The sequence below is a fragment of the Stegodyphus dumicola genome, chromosome X1, assembly GCF_044657685.1.
Source record: "Stegodyphus dumicola isolate Sdum_Otavi_A_Nest chromosome X1, ASM4465768v1".
Classification (NCBI taxonomy): Eukaryota; Metazoa; Arthropoda; class Arachnida; order Araneae; family Eresidae; genus Stegodyphus; species Stegodyphus dumicola.
Genome location: NC_140780.1, coordinates 197,304,598 through 197,328,759, shown reverse-complemented (window position 1 = coordinate 197,328,759; position 24,162 = coordinate 197,304,598). Strand labels below are relative to the sequence as shown.

At 29.9% G+C, this 24,162-nt stretch overlaps 2 long non-coding RNA genes across 15 annotated transcripts in view; one reads left to right on the top strand and one right to left on the bottom strand.

Moving 5' to 3' along the window:
* Nucleotides 1-24,162, top strand: part of LOC118180835 (uncharacterized) — a 189,911-nt gene that overhangs the window by 68,895 nt on the left and 96,854 nt on the right. The window contains exons 1-2 of one of the 14 annotated variants that reach the window (XR_004756770.2): nucleotides 8,607-8,781; nucleotides 15,441-15,572. The exons of 10 other annotated variants lie outside the window; for them this stretch is intronic. This is a non-coding gene — a long non-coding RNA (uncharacterized LOC118180835). Of the gene's footprint in view, nucleotides 1-8,606; nucleotides 8,782-15,440; nucleotides 15,573-24,162 lie in introns of those variants that run through there. 3 more of the 14 variants (XR_015038580.1, XR_004756754.2, XR_004756768.2) reach the window with 3 other exon arrangements.
* The window catches only part of LOC118180841 (uncharacterized), a 51,755-nt gene that overhangs the window by 15,012 nt on the left and 12,581 nt on the right, over nucleotides 1-24,162 (bottom strand). The window contains exon 5 of the long non-coding RNA XR_004756776.2: nucleotides 20,683-20,821. This is a non-coding gene — a long non-coding RNA (uncharacterized LOC118180841). The remainder of the gene's footprint in view (nucleotides 1-20,682; nucleotides 20,822-24,162) is intronic.

The following is a 24,162-nucleotide window of genomic DNA, read 5'->3' as shown; positions in this document are numbered from 1 at the left end:
AGTTCTTAATTTTTAAAATTTCAGTTTATTAAATTTAAAAATTCAATTTATTAAATTTATTTATCTTCTTGCGATAAGTGCCTTATTAAGCGGTCATTTATATTTCTATTCTCCTGCTTCTTATCGATGTCTTTTTTAATTGTTAGACTATGTATTTTATATTAGAAGCATTTTTCAGTAGGTTTTTATAAATTTTTACAATTTTTGTCACGTTTTGTCACGTAAGCTGTGTGTAACAAGTACTGCTATTACGCGGAATATATTCTTCAATTTTTTCGTTTGGCTTTATAAATTGTTTCCAGAATTATATTATTTACTGTTAAATAAATTGAGGAATTCGAAAGTAGCATGTTTTAATAATTTTACTCAATAAACACGTTTTTTAATAGTTTTAAGTAATTTTCTGATTTTCCTTTGCTTCTCTAATTTATATTATTTGAAATATATTTAATTTATATTTGTATCCACCTGAAAATTACGAATATTAGCATCATTCCTATTAATAATAAAATTGTTTCTGACTCCATATATTATGTATCTCGATGTATTGGTTTTCTGTTTCCATTTGATTACCTGTTTTTATTGCATATTAGAACTTGTATGTTGATATGTTGAAGTCACGGTATTTAAATTTAAATGATGATTTTTATGAACTTTTGTATCATAACTCTGGTTAACAGATGTTTCTAGCCCGTTATGTTGTGTATATTGGTACAGAATAATCTTAACTATGATTATTAAAAATACAAGATTTTCAATATAATATAATTCAATATAATATATTATTTATAAATAGCTCAATTTACAAATAGTTCAATTAAATTATTCGTAAAGAGTGATGGCCGCAAAATCACGTTGATAATAACTTTAACTGGTGTAATTTCACATGATTTATAATGTACTTCATTCTTAATATGTATAAAAATTTTAACCAGTTTTTCAATGAACAAAAGATTCTTCTTATGTCATATATTAGTAGTAAATTAATTTTTTAGTTGCCTTATATTTTTTTGATGTAACCGTAACATTTCGTACTGCTCTAGAAATAAATTTATATTAATTCATACACAAAATATATAAATTTACGATAAATTATATTTTTACAGGCCTTTATGTTTGCTGATACTGTAATTTTCTTTTGATAATGTTATTTAAATACGTAGCATATATACACTAATGCTATTATTCATTATATTATTTCAATAATTCTTCTTCTCTTTTTTTCCCCTATGCATGATTTAAATTTAGTATCGAAATAATAACTTAGTATATGATGCAAAATTTGCATAATACGTATTTTTCTAGTTTTCCCTTTAAAAATACCGCAAAATTTTAATTCTTGGTAATCTTCGCTTACTGATTTTACCTTAGCGTATATACATCTTTTCTGTAATAAGGGAATAGGAAACTGTCTAGGTTTTTATGGTTGATATCTCTTTATAATCTGTTCGGAAGCTCTTTCAAAGGCATAGACTTTACACGAGTAGAATAGATTAAATACCTCTAATTTGCTTAATATATTACATTAGGAATTCACTTTATATTGCAAGCATTTATAAACTTGTGAGTTCCCCTGTGCGTTAAAATGGTCTAAGCTTCAAGAAATTTATCATTCACTGAAAGCTGAAGATAAAAATTAGTTTTTGCAAGAAAGAAAAATCAGTTTTTGCAAAATAAACAGTTCCTTTTGTACTAGGTAATAACTGATTTACACAAATAATAGGATATGGATGATGTTTCACTGAATATTTGTAGTGATTTTAGTTTAGTAATACAAAAAATAGGTAACTGCAAAGGGAAAAGTAGCTTTTTGTTTATTTTAAGCCAAACAAAATTAGACTTATTAATTTATTCATACATTTTAAATTTCAATACTTTATTTTAATTGGGAAAAATGTGGCTTGTGTGTTTCATTGTTCAATTTTATTAAAAGAGTGTCCCCCCCCCGAGAAATCGGAAATTCTTTGCTAAAATTCTTTGCTGGGGGAATTCTGCCATTTGCATTAAGAGATTGTATGATCTAAATGTTATTATCTGTTCTTTGATAGTTTTTCTGATTTTCATTCATTTATGCATCACTACCTATTTCTGTTCATTTATATAATTACTTACAAGATATTTTTTACACAAGGAATTCATCAATTCCAATTTGCATAAATGCTATTTTTATATTGAAAAACAGATGGAAGTAATTCAGATTTCTCCAAAATTAATGTTTGGCTTTCAAAATTCATTTTTAACCCTTGTGCATATTCAGATATATAATAGCAGCATAAAAGCATTTTAAAGCAACACTTTTGGTGAGTAAGTTTGATGCATGGATACATACGAATCAAAACATATTCTTTCATGCAATTTGGCTAAAAAGTTGGCTTCCAAAAAGTAGAATTTAGCAGTAAACCATCATTTTTCTTAAAAGAAGGAACTTTCTTATATGTGTTTTTCGGAAGGTGTAATACATGAAGTTGAAAGAAAAAATACTTTTCGGTGAGGTCATACAATTCCTTCATGAAACAATTAACATGTGCAATTAACATCTTCCCTTCCTTCCTTTTGCTGAGGGATGACACCGGCACGTTATCATTGTTCATAATTATTTTACAACACTCTGAAGAAAAATTTACTTTAAAAACTTTTTCAAATAATTTTCTCGCAATACTGGTCTTATGAGAGACATATCTCCATAACGTTAAATTACATATTCAGAATTCTTCATGATTTGTAACCTAAAACAGCATATTTAATTCACATAAAATTTCTTTTCTTTTCTTTTCTTTTTATATATATATATATATATATATATATATATATATATAAACTGCGATTTTGTTTTGAATTTAAGATAACGTGAAAAGAGTCGGAAGGGCATCAGATTCAAAGAGTTCCTCCTGCTACTAATTAAGGTAATTCTAATAGCGGCGTTGTATTTTGCCTGTTAAATCCCCAAAGCCCTGTTATCCCTCCATAACTGAAATTTGGGATTTTAAAATAAATTTTGCTCTTTGTGAAATCACCAATGAAAAAAAAAAAAAAAAACTCTCCTAAATTAACATTAAACAAAGAAAGTTTAAAGAGAGAGAGAACAGAATTTATTTTCTTCTATTTTACTCAATTAGCAATTTCTGCGAAGGGTGCAAAATACAGGAGTGCTTGCAATCTCCCGAACAAAATTAATTACGCTTGAAAATGAGTCGATTACTAAAAATGTAAAAAGGGAAATTGGAAAATCATTTTTATTCGTTTTCTTCGGTGTTGAGTGAAAGGTATCTGACAATTAAATGAAGGCAAAAATTAATAAGTGTGCAGCAAGAAAATAAATAAATGGTGTATTGAGCCCCGATAATCAAATCATGCAAGATAGTAATGGTTTTTTTATTTTATAATTAATTTATATTTAAATTATGCTAATTTTTTAATAATTTTGCGAGATAAAATTACAGAAAAGTGTAGTAAGTAAAAGCAAATTTTTTGCATCTTCGTAATTAAAACTTCTTTTCTCGTAATGTGATGCAATTGATGAATACGAAAACTCTTCGAGCAGTCGTCGCGCAGTAGATTGGAACTAAACAATTGAACAGTGAGAGTATGAGAGAAATACTATGCAGTTAATGAAGTCTTAAATATGTTTCAGCTGAAATTGTGAGCTTAATGAAATCTCGAATTCGGATAAATATTATTTTTCACGTAATGAATTTTTGAAAATTGCAGTTTTTTGTATTACGAAGCTTTCCTGAATTTAGCATCGTGTTAAATCTGATCCTGATGTTTAAATCTATGAAAACATTTAAATATCTTATTATCCTAAATTTTAAAAGTATTTCTGTTTTAAATTTTTGCCAAGAAGCCATCTGTATTACACATTCCACGAAACTCTATTCTTATGTCTGTCTCTAGGAAAATTTTACTCATATATTTCAAAATTTTACCTACATTAGTTGAAAATAATAGGAATTTGTGAATTTTAAAGATTTTTGATTCACTGATAGAATACTATACTTCACTTTACATTAAATATCAATATGTAAGAAAGGAAAGGTGTGGCTTGTGAGCGTTTGTGCTACTTGGAAAAAGCATGACAACCAGTCTAATGCTTATTTTGCTTTGAACAGCCCTACAAATGTACCATGATCTGTATTTATTTTCATCTGGTATTTCATGAAATAAGCGTGACCATGCTTTTGAAGACACGTTTGTGTAATACTGGGTAAATAAACTGTTTGCTTAATATTGTCAGTAATATTAGTTCATACAATTGTAAAGAATTAGGTATATATTACATTAAAAAATTTCTATTTCACGAGTTAATGAATTAAAGCAAACAAACTGATACCCAATAATACCTTTAATTTTGACCAATATCTGTATTTATTATATGTTATTTTATAAAATATTTTATTATAAAAATGTAATTTCTTTTATTTAAATGCAAAAGATGAGTAGAACCCTTTTTTTTCCTTCTCTCTCTCTCTCTCTCCCTACTTTTTTTTTTTTTTTTTTTAATTTTTGAAGTAATAATCTCTATAATAATCATCTTTTGGCCAGTTTTATAATTTTTGAGGTAAAAAATGTTCAGCTACTTATAATGTATTTGTTAATATCTGAACCCCATGAAATAGGCGCATTACAACTACTCTATTCCCCATGAAATAGGCGCATTACAACTACTTTTGTTGTATTGTTCTCAAACTTTTTAATCTTTAATTCCTGGGGCGAGCTTCCTATTGCGGTGTTACGTGTTTTTGTGCTCTTCTGCAGGGCCTCGGAAAAATATTTAAGAAATTATTTTATTATGTTTAATTTTCAGCACCTCGTCAATTAAACTGAAGATTTGACATTCTAAATTTCTAGATTATCCTGCTTTATTACTCACCTTTATGTCGCATTATAAGCATCATATACAGTATCGATTTATCATATAGCTTGTAAAACAGATATGGTAAATAATTTCAGCTTCAACAAAAAGATGCCTTTTCGCCATCTAAACAAGCTTGGTGAAAACTCAGGGCGTAAGGAAACTATTTATTTGAATTTTGGCTCGGAAAATTCGTGTGACTTTATTTTGCTTCCGCGAAAAGGTACTGAAAAAGTTCAGTATAGCTGTTTGCTCGGTTTATGTCCTTACATACACACACAGCGCAAATTTTAAAATACTTTCATGAAGGTAGGTAAAAAAATATTTTGTATAAATTTATTAAATTGACTTAAAATACCTAGCTGTAAATTTTTCAAACATTTCGCGTGATTTCGGCCATATTAATCATACTTCTTATTTGCTTTCCCATGCATTGTGGTGTTAGGAACAGTTGATATTATAAGAATTAGAAACGAACTCATAAATAAGTTGCCCTCTGGCTAATTAATTTCATCTTTGTTCCCATTTGTGATCAACCCACTAAGTAGAAAACTGAAATGCCCATAGAACCACTTCCTTCTTTCACTATTGTAATTAGGTGGACTCGTTTATGATGTTAAGTGTTTGTATTTGCTACTTAGCTGGTATTAAAAATAGTAATGAGAAGAATTCGATTGACTTAATAAATTTCTTGTTTTATATTAGGCTTTTACGCTTCATTAAATACAGAAACATCCATTATTAAACGGATGTATGATCCTTTTAGTATATATCTTGAGTATCCATTCTGTCACAAGAAAATTTTTTTATAAACTTTTGTAGAACCGATAATTAAAGAAGCAAATCGAATATGAAAGAATCAAATACTAAACAAGAATGGACAAGGATTTAACAAAATAAGAGAATTTTTGAATTTTTCCGTATTGCTTCTCAGCTTAAAACGTAGGAGTTTTTGCATATCTGTTGTCATCTGGGTAGTTAGTTAGCTGTAGTGTTTTTGAAGCTTATGAGGAGAAAATAATAATTACGTTAATCACATTTTGTTTATTATATTCAATATTTGACGTAGCTTTTATCAGGTTTTGAGAATGTAAAAGCGAATTTTAATCTTATAATATCATTATGTTACGTTATTAAGTAAATAACTAAACAGTATATTTATACTGCCAATGTATGTAAATTGTCGTATCTGTAATTTTCCTTTTGATTAAAAACAGTGTGCAGTTGTATTGTGCAATCTGTAGAAAATAGACCACGTAATCCCATACGCCACTGGAAAGGTGCTTGCTGTGTTCATTGTGTTTGAACTTCCATTAATTTCAGTTTTTAATTGAAATTAAAAACTGTTATTTTAGAAACTTTTTATTCTGTTATTTTAGTATTGGGTTTTTTAGCGCTGTGGACATCATTTTCACTAATATTAACGATTATTTGCCGATGCAAAAAGGCTTTGATAAAAGAACGCACTTCCGAATTCATTAAGTTATGTGAATCTTTTTCTTATTTTTTCGTAAACTATTAGTAAACCTATTCACTGCACATTTTGAAGTACATGTATGCAGTTTTTCATGATTATGTCTTTAGAAAATTAATTAGTTTTTATATGTATATATATATATATATATATAGGTATTAAATCCATATATGTATTTAGATCCAATTTAGCAGCCATTAGTTGCAGTGCGCGAACATACAGAAAAATTCCGATTGCAGATTCACATAATGTTACAACGAACGCAGTCCGAATACAAACCAACTAAACAGTCGTGCGATTTAGAAGCTAATTGAATTTTAAAATCTGAAAGACATGTCCCAGGTAGTCTTTAGTGCGCACTTAGTACTTGTCTATTCTTTCTAACGTGCTTGTAATTCTATTAACTACTTGTATTCACATGCATCCAAATAGATGTATGTCTACGCAGCTAAAGCAGCAAGAGTGATTCCATGGGCACACCTTGTATCTCATAGCCTATTCCATGTAATTTTTCGCCGTTAATGTTGGCTCGCGTTGCGATAGCATAACTCAAGCGTCTTAGTTGCATCAGCAACTGAGACATTAGGGCCCCGTACCAGGCTATTGAGGGCCCCGTTCTGACGCTGCGAATGGCCGTTCAGGATTGCTTACCTCCCTGTTCTATTACGCCCCAGGCGACTTGCCGAGGTACGTAGCTGGGTTATGAACGACGTGTACGTGAGAATGCTGTTACGGCTGACTTTGCGGATAATTTTCAAGTTCCATTTTCGGCGGACGTGATTTGACCCAAGTTTAGGGACGCCTGGCTCTTTGGCTTTTATGTTTTGTATGGGATTTTATTTTTTCATAAATTGCCACTGAAAATATGATGGCCTCTGATGCGTCGTCTCCGAGAAATAGATGGGTTTTGGAGCTTACCCTTCCGCAGGAAGATACAAATATATACACGAGAGAAGGGGGATAAAATATTTAATGCGAGAAAAAATGCCTGAGATTTTGGAATAGAAGCTTGGTACATGATTATATTCATTTGGAAGAAATATTCCAGTATCTGCATATGGAGCTATCAGAAACACTGCCATTATCTTAATAACAATATTTACTGCATTTAAAAAATGTTGCTAATAATTGAAGTAACTGCGGTTTAATGCTCAAAAACTCTTCTTCGCCTTAGAAATAGCTGATTTGTTTTAAAGAAAATTCAGTCGAGCATAATTTAAAATAAACAATTTTGAGTTTCTTTACGAAAGGGATTATATATTCAATATATAGAGAGAAAGAGAGCGAAGGCATAATTTTAACAAAATTCTGTTAAGTAATTACAAAAAGTAGCATTTCTTTCTCAATATATTGCCTTCAAAACTTTATTTGTAAATATTTTATTCAGCACGGAGAACTAAATGAAATAGTTACCAGTAGAATTTTGAAATTTATGCGTTGAGAAAAGGAAGGTTATATGCAATAATAACTATTTATTAATATATATTTTTGAGTAAGTGTTATATTTTTAGTAATGAAGATTTAAAAAACTGGTCGTTCAATCAAATATTTCTTTAAGAAATAATTTATCCACAAGTATAAAATGTACATAACTACAAATTATCCAGCTTAATAAAGAATCATGTAGTCAACACATGTTTCGAAAAAGACGCTGAGAATTACGAAATCAAGTTCAGCATGTAAAAATAATATTAAGGCCATAGAGCTGTCGATAGAACCAATTAATCTTTCCCATATGGTGAAAACACGTGAAAGATTTATGGACTGAATGGACTGTTATTATTAGCAAGTGTAGCGATATATTTATCATTAATCTGGCTGTTGATAGTAAACTCTGATCAATAAACGTCTCTCATTAAATATATATCAACTTTTCACTCTGCTGTGTAAGTTCTTAAGTGGATACTGTAAATAACGTAATGATGGTTCTCTTTCCTATCAGTTAATTAAAAATTACATATTTGTGAGGTTTTCGTAACTGTATCGCGAATCAAAGAGTGCCGAAATTAAAAATAAAAACAGTTCTCCTCATTAGATCCGTAAAAAAGCAATCTCCTCAATCTTGAAAAGTGAAGGTGGTGACACTTTTACAGCTGTTTCATTCTCGCAAAAACGCGTTCATTGGATCCTCTAGCCTCTACAGCAGCTGTAGCCGACATTCATAAATTAGATGGATAGAAAGAATTTATGTCTCCTAGGGAGTGGTTTATCCTGCGGATAGGGCTAAAGGAGAAAAAGGGAAAGTCTGTTTGCATGTCTTCTTGCAATATGACACTTGGTGCGATGCCGTTCTCACGTGACACACTTTTTCGTGTTTCGAACTCGCTCTTAAGTCTGTTAGCTCCTTCTTTTCAACTCCGCTAAAAGAGTAACATCTGTGGTAGATGCGTCCCTCCGGATTTCTCTGCATCTTTCTTCAATGGATTGCTTGTTTCGAGAGTCTTTCTTGGAACTGGTACGATTACATTTCTTTTTTTGTCCTCTTCCTGTTATGTTACAGGTTTTAGATCTCTGTTTCTCTGATGTAGACATAGTATGTTGTGGGAGTTCCAGGTTTGCGTCTCATCCAGAACGACAAAATAACAAATACACCGATTTAGCTTTCAACTCTCATATTCATTACATGGCAAAACGCTTCTAACAATAAGCGCTTTGCCACGAACCCACGTTGGCATGAGTCATCAAGCCAAAATATGTTTACTTTCCGTTTAAATAGAACAGTAAAAAAGGGCTTTATATCCATCCGAAACCTGATTTTGTAGAGCAGTGCTTAAAAATTTATCTGAACGTTGAGTCTTGAAATTCCAGTTTAGCAGGCAATACCCCCCCCCAAAAAAAGTTCAAATTTTATTTTAATTTTTGTATGTCTGGTTATATAAATAGAAATTATATGCTCATTTGTAAAAGAAAAATCACTGATGCAAAGTTAAATTTTATGTGTAATAAACAGAGAGTAATAAATTTATGTTTATTACTCTTCAGTGCGAAAACGTCATTTAATATTACAGTGGGTCTTTAATATATATATTTGCTAAACTCTTAGTATATATGTGATGGATTGACATGTGAAATGTGTAATGCTTTGAACATTCAGAATATTTAATACACAAACGATTTTTTATATTCCTGGAAATAAAATAAAATTTGAATTTTACTTACTACTTGATTACTAACACATAATTTAGTCACAAATCTTCTAGCCTTGTCAAACTATTTAACTGTGAAATAGAGTAAGCTTTCCATCGCGCATTCATTCCCCCCCTCCTATTGTTTGTCATAAGATTTCACTCAGCAGAAGGAAGGTTTTTTTTACGATTATTTTAATTCTTCACAAATCGCGTAAAGACGAGACGTAAAGTTCGAAGAATGTATTAACAAATTAATACTGAATCTAGATACACAACTATGGACTATCTTGGTGAATAACTTTTTTTATTTTATTGAGAAGCAAACTTAACCTTCAACCTAAAAATATGATATTTATGTCATCTACTTTTTTAACGTTGAGAGCAAATATGGTTGCGCAATTTAATGAATTTCGTTACATATATTTTGGTGTTGATTTGATCGACCTATAAAAATAGTAAAATGTAAACATTGTAACGTGAGACTCAGCAAACTACCTGATTAATTTTTGTGTGATTATGGCCCTAATACATCCCTTGATTAATACATATCCTAGTGTTTTTACCTTATCCGTATCAGATAAAATCTTAACAAAAATCACATGCTACCAAACTAAAAAATTTTACCAAACATTAAAAAATAATAAATAAATAAAATATAAAATAAAGAGAAATATGCTGTAATAATTACGTAACTTAAACTCTTAAATTATGAAACTGATAAATGTAGTTATTAGATAATAATCTTAAATAGTTGTTCTTTACAAAGAATCATAATTTTCAATAATACAAAATATATATCGTAGAGTTATTAATGATATAATATAAAATATATATCGTAGTTCAATAATATAAAATATATATCGTAGTTCTTTTGAGTATTTAATGGTTATTTAGTTCATCTGCGTTACTCAAAGCGTTAATTATTTGAAGCTCATATGAACGAAATGGAGAGCATTTTAAGTATTTCATAAATGAAATTCGTTGAATGTGCATCCTTTATCAAGAAGTAAATGCATGTAGTGTTAATTGAAGGTTCAGAATAGCCAAAAATTTATAGTTGCTCTCATTTTCTGCATGACATACGCATATATGCAGTATATGCATTTTGAGCTTCGCAAAAATTGCAAATTCTACGGTCTGTATTTTCAGGATTTATATCACTGTGCTTTTATAACCATGCATATGTCCTTCGCTATTCAGAATTTTAAAGAGAATGTATAAAAGTGACTCGGAAAACATTTCTTTATTTTGATCACGAAAAAGGCTAGGTGAAAAACTCAGTTTTTGCAATTAAATCACATGGTGTCTATGGATATTATCTACCTACGTCGCTGCGCTGAGAATTTAAAAAGGAGCATAATTATATTCTTGTATCAATTTAAACACCTATACCTTTGCCGTATTAAATAAATCCTGCTGATCTGCATTCACATTTTTTGTTTTACAAGTATTAAATATATGTATGATTGCACGTAAATTATTTCTTTGTCAAATACTTATTTATTATTGCAGGAAAAATTACTATTTTCGCAACATATTCATTACTAATCGCAAATCTTTTTTTTAATTGATAAATATATCATATGTAAAAAAAAAAAAAAAAACTGTTCTAAAATGAATTGAGATATTTACGTAAATAAAATTAAATTTTTTTATCTACAATAGCAGAATGTAAGTAATACGGTAGCGGTTTTTTTTCATTAACCGAACTCTTATTTGTGTGTTACAGTAATGAATCTGCAGAAATGAATGCTGGGTAAATATATGCAAGCTAAAAAATTAATTATTGATTTTTATAAAAACCATAGACTTTAGTTAATGTAATATTACAATATTTTAATACATATCGAAATAGCGTAAATTTTTAGAGGTCTGACAATGTTTTAAAGTTTATTATACATATATTTAATTTTAATTGCCATTAAGAGTCCAGAAAATTACTTTTCTTTTCATTCCACATGTTATTTTACTTTGCTTTTTGTTGACTAATGTATGAGCACCTACTTACTATGTTGACACATAACTTAGCAAATAATTAGCTTGTCTATGTCGTTTAAAACGAAGAAACAACAATCGGACGAAATCTATTCATTTAAATGAGATAATGCGCGAAAATTATATCTCAAGAATAACCCGAAGGGATAAATATTCATAAACTTCTAATAGCTTTACAGTGTTCCCGCTTAAACAAAACAGCATAATGATTTATTAAAATCGGCAGCGTTGTCCTATCGTAACTCAAGGGACGCCCAAGGCATGACGCTAATGGCAGCTTGAGTGTTTTTATTGGCTGTTAAACCACAGTGAAGAACATTTGTTGCCGCTATTGGCTGATACGCTAATCTTATACGTTAAACGGAAAAATAGGTGTTGGAGATGGGCAGTACGGATGGCAGAAATCTTTTGTTCCGTACTTCCATAAAATTTTTTATTGTGTGAATTGCAGATTTAATAATGAGAGCTTACCTGAAACTGTTTATAGTTATACTTTTCCACGATTATAAATTGTAATTCTAATTACATTTTAGTAGTAAGATGATTCTTCCTTAAAAAAAAAAAAAGAAAGAAAGAAAGAAAATGAACATAGTTATATCCTAGATGCTGTCCCGTTCATTCATTACATTCAACTCATATTAACATGGTATTAACCCATTCCTTTGGACCTGGTAATAATAAAAATCTATTTTTCATGTTCTATAATATATAAATCAATAAATTTTTTAATGAAAATTGTGAATTTAATTAATTTGTGTATCAATAATTATAGTCTGACATTTAGATTTTGCATAACAAATATATTTTCTTCAGAAAGATACATTTTTGCATTTTTAAATATTTTATTTGCATTATTTATTGTAAAATTCATTCATTGATTTAAATTTTGTTTAATTGAAAACATATTCAGGTTTTAGAAGCAGCTTAATAAGTATGTTAGTAATTTCCAACTTTCTCCCTCTCAAATTATTATGCAGGCTTCTATCATTTTAAAATCGGTTTATGATGCTTAATGGGATTTTTTCCCCTTGCTGAAAGCTTTTATAGCTAAAGAAAGGCTTACTATTATGATAACTATTTAACACTTTATGGCTTTTAACGAACTGCTTAAAATATGTTAAAACTTCCGTCTAAATGAGTACTTTTTTCTACTTCTTTTTTTTCTTTTTAAATTAAACTACTAGTAAAAATAATTACTATCCATTTATTAAGTTTTTGGAATTCGATGAGAAACCTGTTAAATGAATAAGAATTCTATTTTTTTAATTATTTTTAATTCCAGTGTATATGACAATACACTTAATTCTATTGTAGTATCATGATATGTTGTCAGTCACTTAGAATAATTTATACGGAAAGTTTGGTTAAGATATAATGTTACCATTCTTAACGAGAATGAACCTGGCTAAGAAATGCATTAATGTAGTATTTTTAAATTTTAAATCATAAAAGTGTAATTCATATCATTTTTAAATTCAAAGTTATTACTTGCTAGTAAGTTATACTCAAAGGGATAACTATAAAGCGTTCATAATTATGAAAACCATTACTGAATTTTCCGTAAACTATATATAATTTCTTGGCTATGCATTAACATGCATCATCTTTACATTATATTTTATTTTTTGAGTACTTGGCAGAAAACAAGTGCAAGCGAAATAAAATTAACTCGCCGAGGGAAGGGCGAGTGAGGCACTTGCTTAAAAAAATTAAGAGGGGACGCAAAATTAAATGTTGTGAAAGTCATAAAATATAAAGCAAACGGGAAATAAATAAAGAAAATTTGGTTGTTATCGCAAAAAGCGTATTCTACCACCAAATACTAATAACTATAACGATGGAGGTATTTATAAAAAATAAATTTAATATGTTATAAATCACTCGCACTCAGCGTGTTATGCATATAAAAGCAGCTAGAAATATTATTAGAAAATAAAATTAAGATGCAAATTATTAAGAAGTACACGCATTGTTTTTAACTCGCTAGGTTAGTTGAGCAAAGCATAAAAAAATCAATGTCTTGTCGAACCGCAATATATTTGAGAATTGGAATGATAATAATAGAATAATATTATTTATTATAATTTCTTTAGCATTATTTTATTCCAGTTTCGAAATTATTTCAAATGGAATACAGGAAAACTACATATGAGCATTTTATGGTGTCTACGACAACCTAGAAATCTTAGATATTCCTTCATAGCTTTTCTAAGCTTCTTAATAGCTTTCTTAATTCTTCTTAATGGCTTTCTTCATAGCTTTCATGTGCAGCCCTGGTAGTCTGAGCCCGTACGCGGGCGGGCTAAGTTCATGCCAATTTTTCGTGTTTTCCCCAATATGTAGTGTGTGTTTATGCTTATCCTGATGTGTATAGGAGACATTTTCCCTTACAAAATCCTCCACAAAGATATCCCTTCCCTGTCAGCTAGCTGTCGTGCTCTTTGTTAAAATCAAATAACCTAACTCAACCTTTTACAGATGCATGTAGGCAGATCCGCATCTACTAATTTTTTCGCCTGAGGTAAAAACGTAAACACTCCCCTTATATACAGTCAAATTAACTGCGTCTCATTGCTTTCATATTAAACAAAGTAATTATACGAAATCCTACCATAACTGTAGTCATAACTTTATTATTTCAAAAAAACAATGCGTACAATAATTTATAATTTTTAAATGAAAACATTAAAAAGTTCCTTTTTAATAAATAACAAATGATACTGAAATAATGTGAAAAGTATGGCGTTTATATTGAGGCTATTTTTGGATTCATTCTTTCGTTATTATTTTTGTATTTAATTATCTTAACGACATAAAATCGACAATAACTTTTTATAAACTTACTTGATTATTTATTTCTGTAGAAAAAAATAGTGTCATTTGAAAATTTTTTAGGTCATCAAAATTTTCTTTATTATTATTTTAAGTAACTTTCAACGTAATTCAACGCCATTTCAAAATATATAAATCCAATGGCATTAATTTTTTACTAGTTAGAAACTGGAAATCGGAAGCTGTTGGTAATAATTTTTTTTTTATCTTCATTTTAGTAGTGATGTTAAAGTATCTATCATTTCTTTCACTTCTATTACAGAAAAATATTTTTTCTGAAAAATTAGTTTCCTTTTCAGTCGGCTGTCTGATTTCTTAACCCTTTCTTTTTAACTTTTATACCTATTCTTTATATTCATCTTTGAAGGTCAATTTTCACATTTCTCAAGAATATTTTCTCTCTTTCCGAGAAAAAGGATAGTCTATACTAAACTAACGTTCGCTGTTTGCCTAAGGAGAGGGTGCCGTCGTAGAGGGTTTTAGAAGGGAAATAGGCTGGTATTTACATTTCACATAGGAAAAACAAAAACAAACAAACAATAACAACAAAGGGGGGGGAAACACATCCCGCAGCCAAACCATTCGTCGGCATTCGATATTAGGTTTATCCCTCGATAAAACATGCAGCTTTATGTGTATTTAAAATTTTTTCTTGCAATCTTTTCATTTTTTCTTGCAGCGTTAAATTCCACGAAAACATATAAAGGTTTAAAGTAATTTGGTTGAAGGTATTTGGTTGGTAATTTGGCCGTCTTATAGTGATTTATCATTGCATTTTTTTTTTGAATGATCAACTTACTGTAATGATTTACCATTCGATAACTTATTAAGTTTAACTTTGTATAAATATTAAGTAATAATAATAAGTCGAAAATAATATGTGTAATAACAATATGTGGTAATGATTTTTGTTCCATTTTAATCATTTGATTTGGTTAAATAATTAAAGAAATCACGAGAGTTGCGCCAGTGCTTAAGAAGATAGCACCCATTTATTTTAAAATTAAAATTTTTTATTTTAAAACAGTGCTTCTTGGTGCGTTTCAAAACTGATAGTTAGTTAACTGTCATATTTTTTAATGTATTTATAAAATCTCTATCTTTAATGTATTTATAAAATCTGTATTTATAAAAATTTAATCTATTTATAAAATCTCAGGCGCTCCTTCCAGCCGCTCACCTGAGGCAAGTTCCTTGTCCCAACTGTGCATGGAGAAATCATACTACTTTCCTTGACAAAATGTGCCCTAAGAAAAATGTATTTCACCAATATATATGGTTACTCATCAAAGTAAATATGTTTAATGGATTTTTTTAAACCGGTGATAAGTGTAATATTTTTTGCTATTTGTCGCAGGTGATAATAAATAAATTATAGGAGAATAAGATTGTTCTGGTTTTATTCCTTATAATGGAAATAAGTAAGATATTTTATTCATTAGACCTATTATTAGCTATGATTTTAAGGAAAGTGAATATTTCTGGCAACAAATTTCATTATGTGAGTTTTACTAGAAACATGAAACACATTCGGTTTTGAAATAATTGATTGTGCTTTTTCATAGATCTGTATGCTGTAGCCGACATCAATGAATTAATTGTACGGTGTGATTAAAATCAGCTTTTTAATGTATAATTAATGTCAACAGTTTATCCGCGTCGTCTAATGGTCACCGAGAGAGGAAAAAGCACTCGAGAAAGTTGCTATTTTGTCAGTATGAATGAGTATAGAGAAATAATCGAAAAGACATGTGGAAATCAAGCTGCGGGTGTCGACTGTGTATTTAAGGTTGGTTTGGTTTGGTTTAAATAATTACGACAAAGCTTCGAGGGCTATCTGCCTAAGGAGACGGATGCCTTCGTCGAGGACTTTCTAAATGAAACTGGCTCATATACACGTTACACATGGGAAGAACCACGAAAACACTCATGCAACCAGCCTGTTCGCGGGATTCGAACCATTTGTAGCCCAACTGATAAATGCTAGAGACCGTGTTTCATCAACCTTTCTTGTGAAGCGTGACGGACTTAAATTCAAAATTATTTCTGATGCAAAGATTTTTAATAGTTACGTTATTAAAGGAGTAAGGGATATCGGGCAGTCCTTTCCCTCAAATTCTTGTGAAGTATTAGTCCAAAATAAAGGTCCTGTTGTCTGCTTAGTATTATTATGAGGTTAATCTAAATCCTTCAGCAAAGCTTCTGTCCACTTAAGTAAATGAATTTCACATGTTTTACCCTTACTAATTCAGCCCTTATTAAAAGTTTTACGTTTTATATGCCTTTGTTCCTCTTTCAGTGCTTTCGCATTGTTGTTACATGATGCAAAAAAGAGAGTTAAATCGGTTTAATCTTTCTGTAATGATTTAAAATGAAATTCTTCTTCTTTGTGCATAGTCTTTTTTTATAATTTCTAAAGTAAATTTGGAGGACTTCTAAGTGCATCTGATTTTAGTACAATAATAATATCAGAAGGTTTTAATTAGTAATGCTGCAATCATTTCTGCGCTATTCACCGTACGTTTTTCTTCTTAAATATATAGTGCAATATATTATTAAACTGCAATCGCACGCGATTGTTAAGTAAATTAGATATTCGCTTAGTTGAAATTTTTCAGCTGGTGAGAGGGGGAAGAAGAAAAAGCAAATATGGAAGAGTATCTGAACTTTAAAATGTTTATTCTTAGTTTTGTTGTAGAAAATAGCTGAGTCATATGTGGGTGCTGACTGATGACAGATGCCTGGTTAAATCTTTAATTTCACGTATTGAAATCACTGTACACATTTTCATTATCAAAACTATATTTAATGTTAACCCCATAATTCATAAAAAAATTTATGAATCGTTTAAGCAAAATTCAAAAACAAAACAACAAAAAAAATCAATGTATGATATTTGTATTCTTAAATTCACTGCATATACTGGAAGTTTTTTGTATTTGTTTCCTACAGTCTTTATAATATAATATTAATTACACTGAAGCATTTATTTTTAAAAATGAAAATTGAAAAATATATGTGCAAATTAAATAAGAACTTAAGTATAGATAAATAAACTTACGGATAATAAATCAAATTAATTGTTTGACTCTACTGCTGATAAGGTGTTGACTGAGAAAGAATAATTTAGAATATATATATATATATATATATATATATATATATATATATTCTAAATTATTGGATATATATTAGATCATTTTTAAAACTAATTAGACATTTGAAAATTTCTTTGCAAGTCATATTTTCAGGATATGGTAATTTCTGGCATTTGAATAATATTAAGTTCTGAAACGTCATTTTTAAGAAAACATTTTAAGAAAAAACATTTAGGAAAGCTGTCTTTTACCAGAAAGTTATATTTCTGTCCCAAACGATCTTCAAATTCAAGAAAATTCAAGAAAACATCTGAATTTATTCAACCTATTTGTTTTTTAATCCGGTTTCTCTGCGTCAACTTAAGATATTAAATTAAAAAAAAGTATTAAGTAAACAAAGAAATAATAATAAGTGAAGAAGAGGTCGTAAAATAAAAAGAAATAAATAAAGATTAGTAAATGAAGAAAAGACCGTGCAAATAAAAAAAAAATAATGTAGTAAGTGCAGAAAAGGCCATACAAATAAAAAAAGACGAATGCAGCGAGTGAAAAAAACGCCATCCATGTCAACCGAACGTTTTTTTCCTCCCTTTGCCTTTTACAACACATTAATTTACTTTCTTTTGGATTTGGAGAAGACGTATTTAATTGTAGTGTTTGGGGAAAACTGATGAAGCTGTTTCCAAGTACTTTGTTATAATTTTAAGATTGCAGTCGGTTACTGTAAAATTGCAATTTAATGTATCCACCAATCCAATATAATGCTACCGCGTGGAAGATTACATTCTAATTGTCTTGTTTTTCTCTTATCAGACAGTGTTTAATTCCACGAAGTTAAAATGGCAGAAGTACTTGAAAGCTTTTAAACAGTGTATGTCTTGAACAGCATTCAACCAATTTCAGTTTATAAAATTACTAAATCATATTTTTCGTGATAAAGAAGGTAGTTTTGCGTTAAACGAAAAGGATACTTTGAAAAATAAGCAGAAAATAGAAATGTTCCGTTATTTTATGTATCAAGTGCTCACGCTATAAGATCAGAGGAAAGTACGATAAATGTCTTACATCTTGAAAACTAGGATTAATATTATATATTCATAAATACAAATGTAAGGTAGAAGTGCAATGCAGTTTTCTGAATTCATTAGTATTCTTTCTTATATACATCTCTGTAAATTTTTCATAGATCATCCCCTCCATGGCATGTAACTAAATATTATCTGGTGCACAATGCAAAATCCTCCCATAATGCATCATTTTCTCGAATTTTGTCTTTCGAGTAGTTATCTAATCAGTACTTTCAAGTATGAAAAAGCTAAGGAAGGGAACCGAAGAATGCGGTGGAATGTGTATATTTTAAAAAATCTGTGGTGTATATTTTAAAACTTTATCCGGCATTTCCTTGGATCTGCCTAAAGGCAGATCCAAGGAAATGCCGGATAAAGTTTTAAATTAGAATTTTTTTTAATTATGTTAATTCTGCGATTCTAGATTAAATGTTATTATATTCCTAATTCCATGAATTTTATTTTAAAAATTGTTTTGTATCATTTGCTTATTAACCTTTTTACTGTCAATGGGTCATATGTCCTAGCAAATCCCTGGTTTTTGAGATATATAGGTACCCCAATAGGATTTTTTTTTTTAATTGATCCATCCTATTAAAAAGAAGTGACTCGCTTTATATTATGAGAAACTACACTTAAGTTAAAAAGAAGAAAGATGAGAGGAAGTTTAAGATTTCATCAAACTAATACTATATAAAACGAGAATACACTCTACACCACAGAAAAGTTGTATTCATGTATGAAGAAGAAATTGATTCTAAAAGGGTTATTTTTTATTTGACATTCCGTTAAAAGACATTAGACATACTTAACATTAGGATAAAAAAAAAGTTTTGACTTGGTTTTAATTGACTTTTGTTCCTTAAAATTTGTTTATCTTTTAATAGGAAATCAACCTCAAACTGTTATCGTATTTTGCTGCTTTGATAATTTCAAGACATTTCTAGGCGTTGAAAAAATTATTAATAAGAGCATTAACTATTTTAATGGTATTATTAATTTTATTTTAATTTTACTATTTTTTAATATTTATACGTATGCCATTGCAACGCTTATCAGTTTTAAAAACGTAAATAAGTGTATAAGAGTGATTTCTAAACCAGTATTTTCATTAGACTGCTTAAAATTCAGTATCAGATATCGCACGTGAAACCATATTTACTAACACCTCTAATGTTTGTTCGTTAATGATTTACGAAGAATAAGTTTCTACCGTAAAGCCCATAATTTTCCAAACAAGTACTTCTCTTCTTACGTCACGAAAATTCGTGTTTATGAACATGCGGTTACCTTAATCGCCAACAGAGGGCGCAGCAGATTTGTGATTCTGATTTTCTGAAATATAGAAAAGCTTTTAAAAAATGACAAAACTCATTCTGTTTTCGGGTATATTCACTTATCTGTCTTCTTCCCTCTAGAAACAAACGCATGGTATTTTATCAGGAATAATATCGGAACTGTAAATATTTACTTCAAGAAAATGAGAAAAAAATGTCAAATTCTAAGACTTTTAGTATTATTGGAGAATTTTGCTAACTCCTATTTTTTTTTCAAAATCGACATTTTTTTGATGGGGTTATAAAATCTATCAAAACTATGTGTAAATTTCTTTCCTCATTGGAACGATGTTTCAAACAAAACTATATTCAATAAATTGAGACAACTTGTTTAAATCTATCTATATAATTGCAGTATTTTCGAACCGATTAAAAAGTTCTTAAAGATTAAATTTTTTGCTCTAATTTTATTTTCCCCCCTTTCTTCATAGATTATAGACTGGTATTAAAGACTGTCCTTACAGTTATATTAGTTTTCTTAAAATATGAGTTGAAATAATGAAGCTCACTTTTTTGTGTTTCAAAGTCGTTTTTCTTTTTGCCAGTTCAAAATAATAGCATAACAGCGATAGTACTTTTTGCATTACTGACATTAGATTGTAAAACTGAAAAACCAACCTAAACTAAAACGACTTAAACAGATAATTTAAATTATCAAAAACTGCATTCAGATATATTCACTATGTTGAGGATAAAATTCCATAACAGCATGATCGCTTTAGCAAATCATTCGTTATATTGTTAATTTTAAGTTAAAATATACAATATTTTTTAAGTGAAATTGCACTAATTTTATCTTATCACGGGATAATGAAAACTAATTAAGAACTGTAAGCCACTTTAAAATGCAAGATATGTGAAAAAGAGGTAATATTTTGATAAAATAAGTAAGTACTTACTCCATAATAACAATTCCCTAGCAGGATACAAACAGCCGTTAATGTAAGTACTTAGTTTTAATGTGTCCTGTTAATCCTCCTCTTGGCCAATTTCAGGCTATTCTGTAAGTACGGCTTTTCTCAATCACATATTTAGAATCTAAAATAGAGGATACAGGATAAGAGTAAGTTCAATATATTTTTATGTAAACTTTCTTGTTACAAGAATCCATAACTTAAATAATAATTTTAAACCGGTAAGCAGTAAAATAGCAATTTCAACTGCAATGCTTATACTGCTAAAATTTCATCCATCGACATATTCAAACGAGCTGCGATGGCTGACAGGGGAAATATCTTTAACTGGCACAATTAAAATGCAGTGAAATCTGGATAAATAGTGGAGCAAGCGATATATGCCGAAAATATTCTTTGCTTTAAATTTCAAAAGAATAGAAATATACGTGGGATGTTTCCAGAGTTCTAAAATCTAGGTATATTTTTTATTTCTGTAATTTTCATCAATATTACAATACAGGTTCTCAATAAGATCCCTATTTAATTAAGTATACTTGTTCCAAAGAAAGGCTACTTTTCTTAAGCCGTCTTCGAAGAAGTTTTCGGTGTCTTCTCATTTCACTTATCTGTGGCATGGTTAACTCTCAAATCGGACACCCCGTGAATGTTCTTTCAAATGCAGGAACAGAAAACTCCTTGCAGACGTTGAACAACTTCTGAAATTTTCACACTGTCTTTCCTCAAAAAGAAACTGACTGCTCTTCGTTTCCTATCTTCCATGGCTGTAAAAACAGTGTTTCAAAAATGCACCTGTTTCAGTCAAACAACTGAATCGAAATAAACAGTTCTGCACAGAATAAACATGTCAAGACTTTGGAAACATCCTACGTAATTTGTTAATTATTTCTTACTTTCATAAAAGAGGTTTTAATATTTTTGTTTCCATTAAATAACATCGCGATTCAACACTGATGGAAGACGTTTGCAAGATAGCAGTTTGTGTGTTTTCTTATTGCAGGTACCCTCCCCCCCCAAAAAAAAAATTGCCGAATTTTATCCGTACCTTTCTCAAAATGTCAAGTTCGTTTTTCGGATTTTCCTTAGGCTATGAAAGATTACGTATTTTCTTTTCACAAGTGCTTGCACACTAACCAAGCCCGTGCTTAAAATTTCTTCTTTGCTTATTATAACCGTATTAACAAGATCGTTATCAATTTTTAGAGACTGCTTGTATTCGGAATCAGTTATAAATTATTGCCAACCACCTGCTGCTCTCGGAAAAGTGTTGAGCAAAAGAAAATTCGTTGAAAGATAGACTGATTTATGTTAATTTTAACGGGAATTAAATGCCGTAATGTCGCCTTAACAAACGCTTTTCTTCAGCATTGCACAGAGGGCCAAATAATATAATATAAGGTATTTCTTCCGTCTTCTTAGCATGCTTTCGTAGCGTAATGGTCAGCACACTCCGCGCGTATTCGAGAGGTCCGAGGTTCGAGTGCATTGTTCATTTGCGAGGGCATTGTTCAACAATTGCGAGGGCATTGTTCATTTTTCATGTTTCTTGCTTCGAAATAATGCTAATGTCTCTACAGTGGCGCCCGAACTAAAAAAAAAGGTGGCGGATGATGATTCTCCACCACCAAGATTTGGCGACTGGGTCCCCTAATTCTCATATTCGAGAGGTCTGAGGTTCGAGTCCTCAGACCTCTCGAATTTCATTTATGAGGGCAATTTCATGTCTCCTGCTTCGAAATAACCTAATGTCTCTACAATAAGAATACTTGAATATCCGGAATGTTAACTTATTTGAAGGGTAAGAGAAGCTCCACTGTGTAATAAATGTTCATGGATAAGTGGATAAAATAATTTACTCTGTGCACTCTAAACCCTTTGACATAATCTGGATCTTAATCCTAAGAAAAATAATTATAAGAAATATCAGATATTTTATAATACGCTGTTAAAATGTAATTTAATGAATGTATAACTTAACAAGCAAGCTCATATTTGTGATGTAAAATTCAAAACACGGTAATAAAAATCTCAGTAAAATTTAAAAGCTATCAGATAGATCTTAAACAATCAGTGTTTATTTCTGCGTGAGAAATGTATGAGTTTAAATTTTAAGGTTATGACTCATTTCAGGCTTTCTCGAAAGAGGTCTTTTTTGAAAATCATGGCATTTTGGGCTGTCTCGATAGGTGAACAAGAAGACTTCTAGTTTCAGCCTGCCCATTCAGGGTCAACGCTAAATCCGAAATGTCATCGGAGGTCAAGTAACTGTAAAATATGTATAAAATGATATGTCAAAAGCTTTGCACCTCCTGAACTTTTGGTACATGCAGTGTTTAGATATATTTGCCTGCAGTATCAATTTTGGTGTTATCTAATACTGTATACACGAAAATCCATTATTTTAGCAATCAGTTCTTTAAAAATGTGCTTTTTATCGTGAAGAAAAATAAATTTATGTTAATTAAAATGTTAAGAAGAAAAATAAAAAATATGTTATAATAATTTCTCACTTAATTTAGTCATACAGTAAAAGTATTTTTACTTACTTCTGCCTCAAGATATGGTGCTTAAGCAACTAATTATCTTTACTGTAGAATTCGTAACTGCATATCAAGCTCGTACACGTACGTAACTCCGACTTATTTATTAGTGTTAACATTTCGGATATGTTTTTCTTATTTGATTTAATGAATTTTCTTAATAACAAGAACATTGGTAGTCTGATATCACATGCGCCTTTCTTAAATTTAGCGAATATGTAAAGTTCTGTTTAAAATTTCACCTATATACACATTTGCGATATTATCTAAAATTAGGCTTCAACACTTAAAATTTAATTTCTAGGGTTTATTCTAATGATGCAGTTCGTGATATAATAAAATTTTTTGTCATAAGTTGAAGTTTAAAGTTAAGTTAATGAAAATGTACAATAGCTTATAATTTCCTGACATTTCTGATTCTTATGCAGTAAATTATTTAAATCAGTCGATCCTTTTTCATAGAATACTAAAAATATCAGCTATTGTGCGAGTCATTTAAACCATTACTTTTGCGTATCATGCTAATATTTTTATGAAATGAGCATTCGAAATCACGTGCATACTGTGGACTGATGATCAAAGGTTACTTCCTTATATAAAATTTTCCTGATATTTGAATGAATTCTTTTTTATTAAATGTCTTACGATTGCATTCTGTGGTATCCTTCATGTGAATTCTGCATCAGCCGTGAAAGTTTTTCTTGTAAACCTATATATAAATTTTTTTTGGATAACGTAAAGTTACTGCGCATGTCATTGATCACGTTCCGGAGCATAAACAACGATAACTGAATGTTCCGCTAATGTCAATTGAAGGAAAGAACTAAGAATTGTGACTTCACCTCTGTACTGAAAAAAGATAAAGAAACCGGCGAGAACCACGAGATATGACCACCGAGGTCTCTTTCTTGAGTCATGCATCAGC